General features: G+C 44.0%; 1 protein-coding gene across 1 annotated transcript in view; it reads right to left on the bottom strand.

Moving 5' to 3' along the window:
* LOC142257854 (serpin A12-like) overlaps window positions 1-14,838 on the bottom strand; it is a 40,858-nt gene extending 26,020 nt beyond the window's left edge. The window contains exon 1 of the mRNA XM_075330106.1: window positions 14,777-14,838. The gene's annotated coding sequence lies outside the window, so the exon portion shown is untranslated. The remainder of the gene's footprint in view (window positions 1-14,776) is intronic.
* Between the last annotated feature and the right edge of the window lie 1,726 nt (window positions 14,839-16,564).

The raw sequence follows: 16,564 nt of genomic DNA on the forward strand, positions 1-16,564 counted from the left end.
TGCCCAGGTTATACCGGATGTACATATATAATTATATACAGGAGATGCCCAGGTTATATCAGCTGCACATATATAATTATATACAGGAGATGCCCAGGTTATACCGGCTGTACATATATAATTATTTACAGGAGATGCCCAGGTTATACCAGCTGTACATATATAATTATATACAGGAGATGCCCAGGTTATACCGGCTGTACATATATAATTATATGCAGGAGATGCCCAGGTTATACCGGCTGTACATATATAATTATATACAGGAGATGCCCAGGGTTTACCGGCTGTACATATATAATTATATACAGGAGATGCCCAGGTTATACCAGCTGTACATATATAATTATATACAGGAGATGCCCAGGTTATACCAGCTGTACATATATAATTATATACAGATAATGCCCAGGTTATATCGGCTGTACATATATAATTATATACAGGAGATGCCCAGGTTATATCAGCTGCACATATATAATTATATACAGGAGATGCCCAGGTTATACCGGCTGTACATATATAATTATATACAGGAGATGCCCAGGTTATACCAGCTGTACATATATAATTATATACAGGAGATGCCCAGGTTATACCGGCTGTACATATATAATTATATACAGGAGATGCCCAGGTTATACCAGCTGTACATATATAATTATATACAGGAGATGCCCAGGTTATACCAGCTGTACATATATAATTATATACAGATAATGCCCAGGTTATATCGGCTGTACATATATAATTATATACAGGGGATGCCCAGGTTATACCAGCTGTACATATATAATTATATACAGGAGATGCCCAGGTTATACCGGCTGTACATATATAATTATATACAGATAATGCCCAGGTTATACCGGCTGTACATATATAATTATACACGGGAGATGCCCAGGTTATACCAGCTGTACATATATAATTATATACAGGAGATGCCCAGGTTATACCAGCTGTACATATATAATTATATACAGGAGATGTCCGGGTTATACCGGCTGTACATATATAATTATATACAGGAGATGCCCAGGTTATACCGGCTGTACATATATAATTATATACAGGAGATGCCCAGGTTATAGCAGCTGTACATATATAATTATATACAGATAATACCCAGGTTATACCAGCTGCACATATATAATTATATACAGGAGATGCCCGGGTTATAGCAGCTGTACATATATAATTATATACAGGAGATGCCCAGGTTATACCGGCTGTACATATATAATTATATACAGGAGATGTCCAGGTTATAGCGGCTGTACATATATAATTATATACAGGAGATGCCCGGGTTATAGCAGCTGTACATATATAATTATATACAGGAGATGCCCGGGTTATACCGGCTGTACATATATAATTATATACAGGAGATGCCCGGGTTATAGCAGCTGTACATATATAATTATATACAGGAGATGCCCGGGTTATACCAGCTGCACATATATAATTATATACAGGAGATGCCCGGGTTATAGCAGCTGTACATATATAATTATATACAGGAGATGCCCAGGTTATACCGGCTGTACATATATAATTATATACAGGAGATGTCCAGGTTATAGCGGCTGTACATATATAATTATATACAGGAGATGCCCGGGTTATAGCAGCTGTACATGTATAATTATATACAGGACATGCCCAGGTTATACCGGCTGTACATATATAATTATATACAGGAGATGCCCAGGTTATACCAGCTGTACATATATAATTATATACAGGAGATGCCCAGGTTATACCAGCTGTACATATATAATTATATACAGGAGATGCCCGGGTTATAGCAGCTTTACATATATAATTATATACAGGAGATGCCCGGGTTATACCGGCTGTACATATATAATTATATACAGGAGATGCCCGGGTTATACCAGCTGTACATATATAATTATATACAGGAGATGCCCGGGTTATACCGGCTGTACATATATAATTATATACTGGAGATGCCCAGGTTATACCAGCTGTACATATATAATTATATACAGGAGATGCCCAGGTTATACCGGCTGTACATATATAATTATATACAGGAGATGCCCAGGTTATACCAGCTGTGCATATATAATTATATACAGGAGATGCCCAGGTTATACCGGCTGTACATATATAATTATATACAGGAGATGCCCAGGTTATACCGGCTGTACATATATAATTATATACAGGAGATGCCCAGGTCATACCGGCTGTACATATATAATTATATACAGGAGATGCCCAGGTTATACCGGCTGTACATATATAATTATATACAGGAGATGCCCGGGTTATACCAGCTGAGCTGTACATATATAATTATATACAGGAGATGCCCGGGTTATACCAGCTGTACATATATAATTATATACAGGAGATGCCCAGGTTATACCAGCTGTACATATATAATTATATACAGGAGATGCCCAGGTTATACCAGCTGTACATATATAATTATATACAGGAGAGGCCCAGGTTATACCAGCTGTACATATATAATTATATACAGGAGATGCCCAGGTTATACCAGCTGTACATATATAATTATATACAGGAGATGCCCAGGCTATACCGGCTGTACATATATAATTATATACAGGAGATGCCCAGGTTATACCAGCTGTACATATATAATTATATACAGGAGATGCCCAGGTTATACCAGCTGTACATATATAATTATATACAGGAGATGCCCAGGTTATACCGGCTGTACATATATAATTATATACAGGAGATGCCCAGGTTATACCAGCTGTACATATATAATTATATACAGGAGATGCCCAGGTTATACCAGCTGTACATATATAATTATATACAGGAGATGCCCGGGTTATACCAGCTGTACATATATAATTATATACAGGAGATGCCCAGGTTATACCGGCTGTACATATATAATTATATACAGGAGAGGCCCAGGTTATACCAGCTGTACATATATAATTATATACAGGAGATGCCCAGGTTATACCAGCTGTACATATATAATTATATACAGGAGATGCCCAGGTTATACCGGCTGTACATATATAATTATATACAGGAGAGGCCCAGGTTATACCAGCTGTACATATATAATTGTATACAGGAGATGCCCAGGTTATACCAGCTGTACATATATAATTATATACAGGAGATGCCCAGGCTATACCGGCTGTACATATATAATTATATACAGGAGATGCCCAGGCTATACCGGCTGTACATATATAATTATATACAGGAGATGCCCAGGTTATACCGGCTGTACATATATAATTATATACAGGAGATGCCCAGGTTATACCAGCTGTACATATATAATTATATACAGGAGATGCCCAGGTTATACCGGCTGTACATATATAATTATATACAGGAGATGCCCGGGTTACAGCAGCTGTACATATATAATTATATACAGGAGATGCCCAGGTTATACCGGCTGTACATATATAATTATATACAGGAGATGCCCAGGTTATACCGGCTGTACATATATAATTATATACAGGAGATGCCCAGGTTATACCGGCTGTACATATATAATTATATACAGGAGATGCCCGGGTTACAGCAGCTGTACATATATAATTATATACAGGAGATGCCCGGGTTACAGCAGCTGTACATATATAATTATATACAGGAGATACCCAGGTTATACCAGCTGTACATATATAATTATATACAGGAGATGCCCAGGTTATATCGGCTGTAGATATATAATTATATACAGGAGATGCCCAGGTTATACCGGCTGTACATATATAATTATATACAGGAGATGCCCAGGTTATACCAGCTGTACATATATAATTATATACAGGAGATGCCCAGGTTATATCAGCTGCACATATATAATTATACACAGGAGATGCCCAGGTTATACCGGCTGTACATATATAATTATATACAGGAGATGCCCAGGTTATACCAGCTGTACATATATAATTATATACAGGAGATGCCCAGGTTATACCGGCTGTACATATATAATTATATACAGGAGATGCCCAGGTTATACCAGCTGTACATATTTAATTATATACAGGAGATGCCCAGGTTATACCAGCTGTACATATATAATTATATACAGATAATGCCCAGGTTATATCGGCTGTACATATATAATTATATACAGGAGATGCCCAGGTTATACCAGCTGTACATATATAATTATATACAGGAGATGCCCAGGTTATACCGGCTGTACATATATAATTATATACAGATAATGCCCAGGTTATACCGGCTGTACATATATAATTATATACAGATAATGCCCAGGTTATACCGGCTGTACATATATAATTATACACGGGAGATGCCCAGGTTATACCAGCTGTACATATATAATTATATACAGGAGATGCCCAGGTTATACCAGCTGTACATATATAATTATATACAGGAGATGTCCGGGTTATACCGGCTGTACATATATAATTATATACAGGAGATACCCAGGTTATACCAGCTGTACATATATAATTATATACAGGAGATACCCAGGTTATACCGGCTGTACATATATAATTACATACAGGAGATGCCCAGGTTATACCGGCTGTACATATAGAATTATATACAGGAGATGCCCAGGTTATAGCAGCTGTACATATATAATTATATACAGATAATACCCAGGTTATACCAGCTGCACATATATAATTATATACAGGAGATGCCCGGGTTATAGCAGCTGTACATATATAATTATATACAGGAGATGCCCAGGTTATACCGGCTGTACATATATAATTATATACAGGAGATGTCCAGGTTATAGCGGCTGTACATATCTATATATATAATTGCCTTATTCTGTCTGTCTGTCTGTCTGTCTGTCTGTCTGTCTGTCTATCTGTCTGTCTGTCTGTCATGCTCCGAAATTGTGTCCTTACGGTGACACAAAGCTGATTGGCCGCTGGGCTCGCCATGGCCCCGCCCCCCCACACGGATTGGCCTCTCGCCCCGGCTCTCTGCAGGCCCCGCCCCCTCACGCAATGCACGCTCGCTGTGGCCCAACTGACACGGGGCCCCGATTCCCAGGTGAGTACACACACATCAGATCACACTCACTCTCACACATCACATCCACACACTCACAACATGCTGGGATATCTCTTGCTTCTACACCGGCTCCGTCAGGATCCCGGCAGCGCCAGACATAACCTTGCGATGCTCGGATCTTAACGGAGGCCGTGAAAGCTGGTAACCATTATACACATCGGGTAACTAAGGTCCCTTAGTTACCCGATGTGTATCATAGTTACCAGTGTACACCGGCTCACACTCACACACACATCACATCGCATCCACACATCAAGGTCCTGCAGCTGCAGAACATACATAACATAACAGCACACACACACACACACAAATCAGATCACACTCACTCACATACACACATCACATCGCATCCAAATACTCAGAACATCCTGGGATATCGCTTGCTTCTCGGCGGCGATACTGTGCTGTGAGCTTCCAGGACCTGACGGAGGATCACATGGCCAGAAGCATGTGATACCTCCGGATGTTGTGAGTATCAGCGCGTATGTGCAATATCGTCAGTGTCTGTGTGTGTGAGTGTATGCGATCGGGTGTGTGTGAGTGGATGCGATCGGGTGTGTGTGTGAGTGTATGCGATCGGGTGTGTGTGAGTGTATGCGATCGGGTGTGTGTGTGAGTGGATGCGATCGGGTGTGTGTGAGTGGATGCGATCGGGTGTGTGTGTGAGTGTATGCGATCGGGTGTGTGTGTGAGTGTATGCGATCGGGTGTGTGTGTGAGTGTATGCGATCGGGTGTGTGTGTGAGTGTATGCGATCGGTTGTGTGTGTGAGTGGATGCGATCGGTTGTGTGTGTGAGTGGATGCGATCGGGTGTGTGTGTGAGTGTATGCGATCGGGTGTGTGTGTGAGTGTATGCGATCGGGTGTGTGTGTGAGTGGATGCGATCGGTTGTGTGTGTGAGTGGATGCGATCGGTTGTGTGTGTGAGTGGATGCGATCGGGTGTGTGTGAGTGTATGCGATCGGGTGTGTGTGTGAGTGTATGCGATCGGGTGTGTGTGTGAGTGTATGCGATCGGGTGTGTGTGAGTGTATGCGATCGGGTGTGTGTGTGAGTGTATGCGATCGGGTGTGTGTGTGAGTGTATGCGATCGGGTGTGTGTGTGAGTGTATGCGATCGGGTGTGTGTGTGAGTGTATGCGATCGGGTGTGTGTGTGAGTGGATGCGATCGGGTGTGTGTGTGAGTGTATGCGATCGGGTGTGTGTGTGAGTGTATGCGATCGGGTGTGTGTGTGAGTGGATGCGATCGGGTGTGTGTGTGAGTGGATGCGATCGGTTGTGTGTGTGAGTGGATGCGATCGGTTGTGTGTGTGAGTGGATGCGATCGGTTGTGTGGGTGAGTGGATGCGATCGGGTGTGGGTGAGTGTCGGCAGAGGAGCACGGCGTGCTGGAGGAGGCTGGGAGCAGAGAGGCTGATCTTGGGGAAGGCTGGGAGGGGGGGGCTGATGCTGAGGGAGGCTGGAAGGAGAGAGGCTGAGCAAACGTGCTCCATCCGCCATACTGCGCACTCCCCATCGTGCTGCATCCCCCATGCTGCGCACTCCCAAACGTGGTCCATCCGCCATGCTGCGCACTCCCAAACGTGGTCCATCCTCCATGCTGCGCACTCCCAAACGTGGTCCATCCGCCATGCTGCGCACTCCCAAACGTGCTCCATCCGCCATGCTGCGCACTCCCAAACGTGCTCCATCCGCCATACTGCGCACTCCCCATCGTGCACCATCCGGCATGCTGCGCACTCCTAAGCGGATGGAGCATGATGGGGGGTGCGCAGCATGGCGGATGGAGCACGTTTGGGAGTGCGCAGCATGGCGGATGGAGCACGTTTGGGAGTGCGCAGCATGACGGATGGAGCACGTTTGGCAGTGCGCAGCATGACGGATGGAGCATGTTTGGGAGTGCGCAGCATGCCGGATGGTGCACGATGGGGAGTGCGCAGTATGGCGGATGGAGCACGTTTGGGAGTGCGCAGTATGGCGGTTGGAGCACGTTTCGGAGTGCGCAGCATGGCGGATGGAGCACGTTTGGGAGTGCGCAGCATGGCGGATGGACCACGTTTGGGAGCGCGCAGCATGGCGGATGGAGCACGTTTGGGAGTGCGCAGCATGGCGGATGGAGCACGTTTGGAAGTGCGCAGCATGGCGGATGGAGCACGTTTGGGAGTGCGCAGCATGGCGGATGGAGCACGTTTGGGAGTGCGCAGCATGCCGGATGGTGCACGATGGGGAGTGCGCAGTATGGCGGATGGAGCACGTTTGGGAGTGCGCAGCATGGCGGATGGAGCACGTTTGGGAGTGCGCAGCATGGCGGATGGACCACGTTTGGGAGTGCGCAGCATGGCGGATGGAGCACGTTTGGGAGTGCGCAGCATGGCGGATGGAGCACGTTTGGGAGTGCGCAGCATGGCGGGTGGAGCACGTTTGGGAGTGCGCAGCATGGCGGATGGAGCATGATAGGGGGTGCGCAGCATGGCGGATGGAGCACGTTTGGGAGTGCGCAGCATGGCGGATGGAGCACGTTTGGGAGTGTGCAGCATGGCGGATAGAGCACGATGGGGAGTGCACAGTATGGCGGATGGAGCACGTTTGGGAGTGCGCAGTATGGCGGATGGAGCACGTTTCGGAGTGCGCAGCATGGCGGATGGAGCACGTTTGGGAGTGCGCAGCATGGCGGATGGACCACGTTTGGGAGCGCGCAGCATGGCGGATGGAGCACGTTTGGGAGTGCGCAGCATGGCGGATGGAGCACGTTTGGAAGTGCGCAGCATGGCGGATGGAGCACGTTTGGGAGTGCGCAGCATGGCGGATGGAGCATGTTTGGGAGTGCGCAGCATGCCGGATGGTGCACGATGGGGAGTGCGCAGTATGGCGGATGGAGCACGTTTGGGAGTGCGCAGCATGGCGGATGGAGCACGTTTGGGAGTGCGCAGCATGGCGGATGGACCACGTTTGGGAGTGCGCAGCATGGCGGATGGAGCACGTTTGGGAGTGCGCAGCATGGCGGATGGAGCACGTTTGGGAGTGCGCAGCATGGCGGGTGGAGCACGTTTGGGAGTGCGCAGCATGGGGGATGCAGCACGATGGGAGGTGCACACCTCCCCCCAACACACACACACACGCGCACTGCACAACACACACACACTAGGAATCACAAACAACGCCCTACACAGACACCCACACACACAGACAACGCTGCACACACAAATATACGCACATACTGCACAACACACACATTGCTCAAAACATACCTCCCCCCAAAACACACCACACCCACACAAACCGCACAACACACACACACACACAACGCTACAGACACACAGCGCTCCACAAACAACGCAACACACGCAACACACATACAACACCGCTCTCACCCCCCGCGACACTCAGAACATGTACAGCGCCCTACACAAACACTTGGTAACTACACACAACAACATCTATATATATAACAAAAATCATACATGAACTACACAATACGTAAATTCTAGAATACCCGATGCGTAGAATCGGGCCACCTTCTAGTATAATTATATACAGGAGATGCCCGGGTTATAGCAGCTGTACATATATAATTATATACAGGAGATGCCCGGGTTATACCGGCTGTACATATATAATTATATACAGGAGATGCCCGGGTTATAGCAGCTGTACATATATAATTATATACAGGAGATGCCCGGGTTATAGCAGCTTTACATATATAATTATATACAGGAGATGCCCGGGTTATAGCAGCTTTACATATATAATTATATACAGGAGATGCCCGGGTTATACCGGCTGTACATATATAATTATATACAGGAGATGCCCGGGTTATAGCAGCTGTACATATATAATTATATACAGGAGATGCCCGGGTTATACCAGCTGCACATATATAATTATATACAGGAGATGCCCGGGTTATAGCAGCTGTACATATATAATTATATACAGGAGATGCCCAGGTTATACCGGCTGTACATATATAATTATATACAGGACATGCCCAGGTTATACCGGCTGTACATATATAATTATATACAAGAGATGCCCAGGTTATACCAGCTGTACATATATAATTATATACAGGAGATGCCCAGGTTATACCAGATGTACATATATAATTATATACAGGAGATGCCCAGGTTATACCGGCTGTACATATATAATTATATACAGGAGATGCCCAGGTTATACCGGCTGTACATATATAATTATATACAGGAGATGCCCAGGTTATACCAGCTGTACATATATAATTATATACAGGAGATGCCCAGGTTATACCAGCTGTACATATATAATTATATACAGGAGATGCCCGGGTTATAGCAGCTTTACATATATAATTATATACAGGAGATGCCCGGGTTATACCGGCTGTACATATATAATTATATACAGGAGATGCCCGGGTTATACCAGCTGTACATATATAATTATATACAGGAGATGCCCGGGTTATACCGGCTGTACATATATAATTATATACTGGAGATGCCCAGGTTATACCAGCTGTACATATATAATTATATACAGGAGATGCCCAGGTTATACCGGCTGTACATATATAATTATATACAGGAGATGCCCAGGTTATACCAGCTGTGCATATATAATTATATACAGGAGATGCCCAGGTTATACCGGCTGTACATATATAATTATATACAGGAGATGCCCAGGTTATACCGGCTGTACATATATAATTATATACAGGAGATGCCCGGGTTACAGCAGCTGTACATATATAATTATATACAGGAGATGCCCAGGTTATACCGGCTGTACATATATAATTATATACAGGAGATGCCCGGGTTATACCAGCTGTAGATATATAATTATATACAGGAGATGCCCAGGTTATACCGGCTGTACATATATAATTATATACAGGAGATGCCCGGGTTATACCAGCTGTAGATATATAATTATATACAGGAGATGCCCAGGTTATACCGGCTGTACATATATAATTATATACAGGAGATGCCCAGGTTATACCGGCTGTACATATATAATTATATACAGGAGATGCCCAGGTTATACCGGCTGTACATATATAATTATATACAGGAGATGCCCAGGTTATACCAGCTGTACATATATAATTATATACAGGAGATGCCCGGGTTATACCGGCTGTACATATATAATTATATACACAAGATACTCGGGTTATACCGGCTGTACATATATAATTATATACAGGAGATGCCCAGGTTATACCAGCTGTACATATATAATTATATACAGGAGATGCCCAGGTTATACCAGCTGTACATATATAATTATATACAGGAGATGCCCGGGTTATACCGGCTGTACATATATAATTATATACACAAGATACTCGGGTTATACCGGCTGTACATATATAATTATATACAGGAGATGCCCAGGTTATACCAGCTGTACATATATAATTATATACAGGAGATGCCCGGGTTATACCGGCTGTACATATATAATTATATACAGGAGATGCCCAGGTTATACCAGCTGTACATATATAATTATATACAGGAGATGCCCGGGTTATACCGGCTGTACATATATAATTATATACAGGAGATGCCCGGGTTACAGCAGCTGTACATATATAATTATATACAGGAGATGCCCGGGTTATACCGGCTGTACATATATAATTATATACAGGAGATGCCCAGGTTATACCAGCTGTACATATATAATTATATACAGGAGATGCCCGGGTTATACCGGCTGTACATATATAATTATATACAGGAGATGCCCAGGTTATACCAGCTGTACATATATAATTATATACAGGAGATGCCCGGGTTATACCGGCTGTACATATATAATTATATACAGGAGATGCCCAGGTTATACCAGCTGTACATATATAATTATATACAGGAGATGCCCGGGTTACAGCAGCTGTACATATATAATTATATACAGGAGATGCCCGGGTTACAGCAGCTGTACATATATAATTATATACAGGAGATGCCCGGGTTACAGCAGCATGCTCTATATAACTACCGTATGTTGGATGTGTTTAGTCCCCATTTTCTGGGACCCGCCAGGTGCTGAGCGCTTTGGCTTGTTGCCCGGTGATTGCACATTGGGGTGTGAGATATTTGATCAATGCTGTGGTGAGATTTATCGGTTAATATGATGCCGATGTCATTGGTCCTTGAACAGGATCTGTCATAAGGAAGTGTTCAGGCCGGGATTACGATGTGTGTTAATCTGGCGCTGGCACATGTAATGTTTACTGCCCACTGGTAATATATACACAGGATGAGGACAACCCAATCCCCGCCTGGAATCTGCACACGTAAAGGATCAGTGCAAGATATTATGGGAGCAGCTTTGTAATAGGCTGTTTTTGATATTGAGCGTGACCCGTCAATAGGTCTGCGTGATGGCAGTGGTGCAGCTAGAATCAAATGGGGCCAGGGCACCCCCCCCTTCACGCACATTGTATAGATGTATGAGCCCCTGTAGCATTCTAAATCCTATAAGCACATAAGTGATGCCCCCTTCCCCTTCTTTATGTAGTAATGTCCCCCAACCTGGGCACCATTCTTGTAAATATGTCCCCATCCTGTTATATATCTCCTCATCCTGGTATATATGTCCCCATACTTGTATATATGTTCTCATCCTGGTATATATGTTCTCATCCTGGTATATATGTCCTCTCATCCTGTTATATATGTGTTCATCCTGGTATGTATGTACACATCCTTGTATATACATCACATATCCTGGTATATATGTCCCTCATCCTGATATACTGAATATGTCCCTCACACTGGGCCCATCATGGTTTATATGTCACCCATCCTGGTATATATGCCCCTATCCTTGGCCCATCCTGATATATGTCTATATCCTTGGTGGCCTTTTTTATGTCTCCCATCCTGTTATACATGTTCCCCATCCTGATAAATAGGTCCCCATCCTAGTTTATTTGTTTCCCATCTTGGTATACTGTATATGTCTCCCATCCCTGGTACATATGTTCTCATCCTGGGCCATCCTGATATATATGTCCCCATCCTGGTATGTATTTTCTTCATCCTGATATGTATGTTTCCCATCCTTCATCCTTGTATATATGTCACCCATCCTGGTATATATGCTCCCCTACTGAGATATATATATATATATATATATATATATATATTCCTTTCTGGTATATATGTCCCCATCATGACCCCATCCTGATATACAGTGGAGCCTTGGATTAAGAGTAACTTAGTTTTAGAGCGTTTTGCAAGACAAGCAAAGATTTTTACAAATTTGTAACTTGGTTTAAGAGCAATGCTTTGCAATAAGAGCAAATCCTCACCGTGCACACGTCTGGTTCTGTCCTTTCACCGCGTTCTGACCCGCTCTTGAAGTCACTTTCTGCACATATGTACTGTATACAGTATACCATTGTACAGTGCAGTATATAGCATATCTATCAATTTGCATTTGTGGATACAGTATTGTACTTTCTTTCTGATAACCAGTGCAGCACATTGCTTATACTGTACCTCTCCCACACCAGCAATTCTATTGTAAGCTAAAGTGCAGTTTAATTTATTTTATATGCTTTTACTGCACTGCATTCTGTATTAGTGACTGTAATAATTGTATATGAATACAGGACATTATATTGTATTACTGTAATAAGTTTGTATAAATACAGTAAATATTTTTGGGTTGTGGAACAAATTGTCTGTGTTTCAATTATTTCCTATGGGAAAATTTGCTTTGATATAAGAGTAACTTGGTTTAAGAGCAAACTCCCAGAACCAATTATGCTCGTAATACAAAGTTCCACTGTATATATCCCCATCTTGGTATATATGTCTTTATCCTGATATCTATGTCTTCCATCCTGGTATATATGTCCCTCTTCCTGGGATATCTGTCCCCCATCCTTGTATATATGTCCTCATCCTAGTATATATGACCCTATGCTGGTATATATGTTCCTTATATTAGTATATTTGTCCCCATCCTGGCATATATGTCCTCATCCTGGTATATACATCCACATCCTGGTATATATGTCCCCATCCTTGTATATATATATAAGTTCTCATTCCTGGTATATATGTACCCATCCCAACTAATACCTGTGTGTTTGGAAGGAGAAATGACCTGATCTTTGTGGCGACCATCAGCAAGCTGGCAGATAAGTCTTTATGCATTGATTATGGGGTTTTGCTGGGATTATTTTTTGACAATTTAATAAAAAAATTCCATTAATATAAATGTATGTATTAAATGTGTAGATACCCTAGATAGTTAATCTGCGATGTGCAGTGAAGCATTAATGTGCTGGTCCAGGCGTTAATTGGGTTGCCACATCCAGATAGCGCCGTGCAATCACATACTATTAATTCTAAATATAAAATTGACCTGCATGCTGATGGTTTCCACTGCACAAATAATAAACAGAAACATAAGTCAAAGAACAGCTAATAGGATGATATATATATATATATATATATATATATATTATCTTAAATATATTACAAAGATGCTTTATATCCAATAATAACCACAGGGAGAACTTACAAGATTTTTTGCCTTTTCATAACTATTAATAAATTACTTGTTCTATAAAATAGTTTTTAAAAAAAAAATCATTATTTTGATGCATTTTGTTTTACTGTTAATTACCTATGTATGTCTTAAAGAATTTACATAAAATATGGTAAATCCTTGATTGCAAAACGTTTGAACTTTTTGTTACAATTTAATGGATACAAAATAATTCTGTGCCACAAAGTAGATTTTGTATCTGATTCCGAAAGTATCAATATATTAACGTTTCATAGAAGCAGCAGACGGATGGAGTATGGGCACCGGGCCGGATAATACTTACCTGTCACTGGGCACCGGGCCGGATAATACTTACCTGTCACTGGGCACCGGGCCGGGTAATACTTACCTGTCACTGGGCACCGGGCCGGGTAATACTCACCTGTCACTGGGCACCGGGCCGGGTAATACTTACCTGTCACTGGGCACCGGGCCGGATAATACTCACCTGTCACTGGGCACCGGGACGGGTAATACTTACCTGACACTGGGCACCGGGCCGGGTAATACTCACCTGTCACTGGGCACCGGGCCGGATAATACTTACCTGTCACTGGGCACCGGGCCGGATAATACTCACCTGTCACTGGGCACCGGGCCGGATAATACTTACCTGTCACTGGGCACCGGGCCGGGTAATACTCACCTGTCACTGGGCACCGGGCCGGGTAATACTCACCTGCCACTCGGCACCGGGCCGAGTAATACTCACCTGTCACTGGGCACCGGGCCGGATAATGCTCACCTGTCACTCGGCACTGGGCTGGGTAATGCTCACCTGTCACTCGGCACTGGGCCGGGTAATGCTAACCTGTCACTCGGCACCGGGCGGGGTAATTCTCACCTGTCACTCGGCACTGGGCCGGGTAATTCTAACCTGTCACTCGGCACCAGGCTGGGTAATTCTCACCTGTCACTCGGCATTTGGCCAGGTAATTCTCACCTGTCACTCGGCACCGGGCCGGGTAATGTTCACCCGATACTCGGCACCGGGTAATTCTCACCTGTCACTCGGCACCGGACCAGGTAATGCTCACCCGTCGCTCAGCAGCGGGCTGGGTAATTCTCACCTGTCACTCGGCACCGGGTAATTCTCATCTGTCACTCGGCACTGGGCCGGATAATGCTCACCTGTTCACTTCACAGCAGCAGTGTCCGCTTCTGATAGCCGCACTCTATAAATCCCTCTATTTATTGACTGATGATGGGAAACTGTTGGGCAAACAATGTTTTATTGCCAAGTCCAATTTTTCGAGTCTCCCTCCCTTAAAGTAAACAAAGATGAAAATAAGACGTTGCAATGAGGAACCTACAGAAATTGAAGGACGTGAGAAAGCGAAGGGTGTGGAGGGGGGGGGGGAGGGGGGAGGGGGAGGGGGGGACAAGAAGAAGGTGATTACTAAGAAAACGGATAAAGAGAAAAGCAAATATGAGAAGCGCAGTTCCCCAGAATTAGAGAAACCTCGGGACACGTGGAGCGGGCAGCAAAGTGGATGTGGACAACCTCTGAGCCAGTGGCCTTCAATCTGCGGAAAACCTTCATCTTTACAGTCCAGCTCACCGTATCTCTACCAGGATCACCAGAACTTTGGAGCCGACGTCTTGACCCATACATTCACTTACAAAATTGAGGTGCATTTTTGTGCAATGTGCACCCCAGTTTTCTGCCGAAAGCACTGACTTGGCATGGTGCCCCAAATCCATGGGGCTTGTAGGTGTCGTTTTCTATTGTATAGCATTGTTCTGCAGATTCCCGGGCACACCTATGGGTGGAGGGAGAATTAAGGCTAATCCTTTGCAGGTTTAGGTGGCTGCAGGCCCGGTGCCAAGATAGCAGGACTCTGACATAACAGGTACTTGGATTCATGCCTGATGTTTTACATGATCAGGTCATCGGTCGTCATCTCAGGTCTCACCTCAGTCTGGAAAATTGCCTCAATATCCAGGGAGGCGATTATTGACATAAAATCAAAATATGGTCAAATACTGACCCCTCACACTACAGAAAAAGCCTATACAATGTACTATATTATGTCACAAATAGTGTCGCCACACCATGCACGCTACATAACCTCTCAATAATATTACCATGCTATTCTAAAGAACAACCTCTACACAAAGACCAATATTGTAAGGAGGTGGACCTGCGGCCATGTTTCGCACTAAAGACATCAATGCTTTCAATACATAAGCTGTAGTAGCTAGAGGATAAGAAAGTGTAGTGAAAGGTGCAATGTATAGTGTATAAGATGGATAATGTTATGTGGGCCGCAGCAATAATACTGGCCACAAGAGGGCATTGTCTCCCTGTTGATATGTTCAGATTTCCCTGTGCGCTGCAGGATCCTGTGGCATGACGGGGTTAATGTTGCGCAGGGAACAGTGTTCTGGGAGTACTGGTGAAGGAAGGGGATGTTCTAGTGAAGATGGAGTGAAGCAAATAGTGCAGCAACAGCTAGAAACCGTTAAAGGGAACCCTTAGCCAGTAAGATGGAAAAGACGTGTGGTAAGGAAGCCAAGAACATAGTGGGTCCACTGTTGGTCAGTAATGGGGAGCCTTATAGAAGGGGAAGTGCTGTCCCGCTGAGAACACAAGGAAAAGTAATACTGCACACCATCTGCCCCTTTAATAACAATATTATGCTCCCAAAAGTAACAATGCCCCCTATGGGATTTCATGAATTATTTTTTACCATTCTCTTTTTTAAGTCCTAAACTCTGCACCAATTGCTTTTTAAATGCATCTTTATAGCAGTTGGAGCACAGTCTCCTAAATACAGAGCACCAAAGACTTACAGCCACCACTAGGGGGAGCTCCCTGTATACAGAGATACATGGTAAGATCCTGTCTGCAGCCACCACTAGGGGGAGCTCCCTGTATACAGAGATACATGATAAGATCCTGTCTGCAGCCACCAC

The sequence above is a fragment of the Anomaloglossus baeobatrachus genome, chromosome 12, assembly GCF_048569485.1.
Source record: "Anomaloglossus baeobatrachus isolate aAnoBae1 chromosome 12, aAnoBae1.hap1, whole genome shotgun sequence".
Taxonomy (NCBI): domain Eukaryota; kingdom Metazoa; phylum Chordata; class Amphibia; order Anura; family Aromobatidae; genus Anomaloglossus; species Anomaloglossus baeobatrachus.